This window comes from Sinocyclocheilus anshuiensis, unplaced genomic scaffold (assembly GCF_001515605.1).
Source record: "Sinocyclocheilus anshuiensis isolate Anshui unplaced genomic scaffold, SAMN03320099.WGS_v1.1 scaffold1607, whole genome shotgun sequence".
In the NCBI taxonomy this organism is placed as follows: Eukaryota; Metazoa; Chordata; class Actinopteri; order Cypriniformes; family Cyprinidae; genus Sinocyclocheilus; species Sinocyclocheilus anshuiensis.
This window is the reverse complement of record NW_015552649.1, coordinates 147,462-151,783: the sequence shown is the minus strand read 5'-3', so window position 1 is coordinate 151,783 and position 4,322 is coordinate 147,462. Positions and strand designations below refer to the sequence as shown.

The window sequence follows — 4,322 nt, the reverse complement described above, 5'->3', positions numbered from 1 at the left end:
TTTGTTTTTTAGGGTTTTTTTTTTTTTTTTTTACTAACATCTATCAACCCAGGTCTACCCAGGATTATTATAATAATAAGTAAAAGTTACTTTAAATAAAATAATATATTTGTTTTTTAATTATATATATTATAATTATATTATAATTTAAAAAGACAAAATATTTCAAACAGAAAATATAAAAATTAAATCTCTAATAGATTCTAATAGTATACCAATAATATGTCAACTCTAGTAGTATATCAATGATACTACAATAACTCTGACTCCTTGTTTAATAATTGTAATTTATATCTGTAAAATAAGAAATGTTTTGTTTTAAAATTTCAAACAAGCTATAAAAAAGTATTGTACAAATATATAAAACATGGCCTGAGAATTTAAATCAAAAAGAAGAAGAAAAAGAAAGACAACAATATTTTTTTTATAGTTGTCCCATTGTCACAAGAGTTTGTTGAAACAATGCTTTTGCACACGAAGGCCTAATTTTCAGAGGTGTGACAAATCCTGAGGGAGCTCAGACACGATACAAAACATGAAATACAGAAGGGGAAATATTTGTCTAACAGAGAGAGCCAAGAAAAGCTGTTTATTGTCCAGTCGCAACATGAGAGGTCTGTGCCATGTATGGATACAGCCAGACCAGGGGTCAATATGGGATGGCTCATTCTTTTACATACAAAGTGGTCTCAACCCTTCAGACTGACAGCCCACTTTTGCTCCCCCTCCCCCTGTTTTCTCCTCGTTCCATTCAGCCTATTATATCCCTCTGAGGACAGGAAGTGTAATGTGACTCCACGGTCTGAGCCCCTTGCTTTAATCTGGGCATGGCTGGAGTCCAACTGAGTGTATCACATTCACACAGTCTCACACACTGCGCTGCGGAGGATTACAGCGACCCGGGTCACACACACACACACAGTGTAGAGCTACGGCCTGTACCAGGCGGTGAGGATTAACTTGTCTTGGTTTAGCTTACTTGTGGAACTGGAATTCTGCATTGCTTTCCTTACTGGATGATACCGACTGTTGGTCTCTCCACAGCTGAGCGCCGGCTCCGAATGCAGCTGTAACGTGGGTCCTGACGGAACCAAGAAGAAGAAATCCAAAAACCTGTAAGTCCCATTGCCATTTTCTCTGCATTATGTTTGCCACTGCTGTTGGTGAGTGTTATCAGTCTCCACAAGTTTCTTATTTTGTCATTTAATGTGATGTTTTGAAATAGTTGAGTGTTCTCAGAAAATCTCATAGTTGCTCATCAGTTCTTCCTTAGTTCTTTTAGTCTAGTTCAGTGTCTACTAGTTTTGTGACACAACTATGGCAAATTAGAGGCTAGACCCTGACATGATTTTTCTTTTGAAGAGGTCTCATTTGTTAACATTAGCTTTTGCGTTAACTTACAATAAGCAATACATTTGTTACAGTATCTTAAATTAAGTTAAATAATATTAACAGATACTATGATTTTTTTTAAGTTGTTAATAAAACAAAGATTATTAGAGTACTTTTAACAAGAAAATTCCATTTCGGTCTTTCTACTTTTAATTTAACGTTGCTTGTTTCCAGGTAAACCCTTTTATTGTTGTTGAAAAATGGAGCCTTATTATGAAGTGTTACCAAGAGAGTATAAAATTGAATCAGCATTGAGCTTTCATATGACTGAAGACAATGCATAGCACCACATCATGAAATCAGAATGATCGTAGTGAGGATTTAGAGTGGTTAGAGCTTTGAATTGGAAATGAACGAATGAATGAATGAGGGGGGGGGGACACTATCTTTTACCTAATTTGGCCAATTTTAAGGTAGAATTGCATGCATCCTTCAAATATAGTGTAAAAACAGACACTATATTTGTGTGTGCTATGTATTGTGTTGCTAGTTTAGAAACATGCTGTCAAACTTGATTCACATTCACATCTTCAGTTCCACGATGGTTATGTTGTTGTCATAGCTCACTAGAGCTCGTGTGTGTGTGTGTGTGTGTGTGTGTCTCATCCTGAGTGAAACTATGTTAAACTCATCAGACAGTTAATCTGAGCCTTTGTATTGCGAGGTGTGAATTGTGCTAAAGTGTCTCTAGGATTGTATTAACACTTTTCACACCTACAGAACAATAGAATCGAATCAGCTCCTCGTGGCTTCAGCTGCCCTGTGCTCTTATAGTGAGGTCAACACAATAGAAGAATAAGTTTGTACTGTCTGGAATGGTGAACTGGAACTGTCTGACTTGAGTGTTGTCGAGGGAGAATGCTTCTTCTGATGTATCATGTATCATGTAATATACAGATATTATTTTTTAGAATTAATTATTTGCACAAGCCTTTAACTTTAGCATCAAACTTCAGCATTCATCCTGCATAGTAGGGATGAAAAGGAGGGACCCGAGCCACATCTAAAAAGCAGAAACTACTCCCACATTCTTTTTAGTGCAGCTCAGACATTTGTGATAACAATGTTGAAAAATAAAGCAATATTGTAATATAAAACAGTAATAGTTTTACAATTTAAAATAACTGTTTTCTATGTGAATATATTGTAAAATGAAATTAATTCCTGTGATCAAAGCTGAATTTTCAGCATCATTACTCCAGTCCAGTGTCACATGATCTTTAGAAATCATTCTAATATGCTGATCTGCTGCTCAAGAAACATTTCTGAGTATTATCAATGTTGAAAACAGTTGTGCTACTTATGTTTTTTGTGGAAACCATGGTACATTTTTTCAGGCTTCTTTGATTTTATTTGAAAAAAAAGTAAAAAGTAAAAAGTAAAATTCCTTACTGTTACTTTTGATGAATTGAATGCATCCTTTCTGAATAAAAGTATTAATTTCTTTCAAAAGAACAAACAAAAAATAAATCTTACTTAGCCCAAACATTTGAACTTTTGTACATACAAAAGTGAATACAGTTAATTCAAGTTTAATTTAAAAAATCTTAGTTTTGTCATTAACATGAATTATCTTGAATTTTGAATTGGCTGAAATGTGTCTATAAATTAAATTATTCTTAACAGTGTTTTTCACTTAGAAATTAATTTTAACAGGCACAAAGAGAAGTGTTTAGAGCACTGACACCATGTATTAGTCTTTCAGACGCAGTGCTTCAAGCTAATCTGTGGTGAAATGATCTGGCATGTTTACCAGCCGCTGCTTTCCCAGATCGGCTAGACTAGAGGGATTAAAACTTTATATTCCACTGACTTGCTGAACACTGTAATGTTCAGAATATCTCTACTCTCTCTCAAAAAGTTGTAATAGTTTAATCTGCTTGCAGATATTTATTTTAAGGGTGTTTAGGGAACTAGGTGACTACAGCACATTGAAAACATACAGGAACATAAACTAACTGGCCACATTATTTAAATCAGAAGTACATTAGAGCTCAGTGCAAGTAATTAATGTTTTGGGAGAGGGTTATTTTACACATACACACTACTAGTTTGCAGCTGTTCCAGTTCTGTTGTTCCAGCTGCATTAAGTCGCAGTAACACTAGACTTTGCACTGAATTCACTTCCATTCATACACATGTTAAAAGCAAGAGATTGGAAACACAAACTCATGTGAAGAAGTTTCATCTTCCGCTGCGTACCGGAGTTCACCTGTAAGATAAACTGTGTCCCGACAGAGGATCTAAACATCACAGATTAACCAGTTGACTAAATTCGAAGAAAAGCATGGTCTGCAGTGTAGTAATAAACCCTGATTTGTATTCAATTATCCTTTCTTTTACGTAATGTCAGTTTACAATAAGTGCAAATAGCCTGTCTGGTTGGCAAAGGTTATTTACACTAACTCCACCCACTATTGTTTGATTGATTCAGAGAGCATTACAAAAGAAACCAAGTTGGCAACTGGGACAGTAGCAGAGACTAGCAACAATGGATTTAGCTTTTGACAGTCGACCGACATGAATCTGCCTTTATCTGATCCAATGCTTCTCCCTTTTTCTATCGCATATCAGTTCAGAGAGGCGTTTATTTAAAATATTTTGTTACCACCGTTGTTCCTTTCCTGGACTCTTTATATACAGACCAAAATGGCCTAGTTGAGTCCACACACACACACTTCCATTTTTCTATATGACTCAGCATATGCAATATAGCGAGAGTGGAATGTGGGCAGCACTCTGTTGTGAAATGTATGTGAAACTGAGCCTCATTTAGATGAATGACATCACGACCTTAAAGGTGGGGTAAGTGATTTCTGGTAGCTAATGTTGACATTTGAAATAACCAAAACAAACACCCCCCTACCCCAAAAGGGTCTTGTCCCTATTTTGATAGCTCCGCCCCACACATACGTACGCAACCCAGGCAA

General features: G+C 35.8%; 1 protein-coding gene across 2 annotated transcripts in view; it reads left to right on the top strand.

Annotated features, from left to right (window-relative positions):
• Positions 1–766: 766 nt before the first annotated feature.
• Positions 767–4,322, top strand: part of LOC107667051 (regulator of G-protein signaling 3-like) — a 21,980-nt gene continuing 18,424 nt past the window's right edge. Inside the window, exons 1-2 of one of the 2 annotated variants that reach the window (XM_016458632.1) lie at positions 767–948; positions 1,045–1,115. The gene's annotated coding sequence lies outside the window, so the exon portion shown is untranslated. The other variant, XM_016458633.1, reaches the window with a different exon arrangement.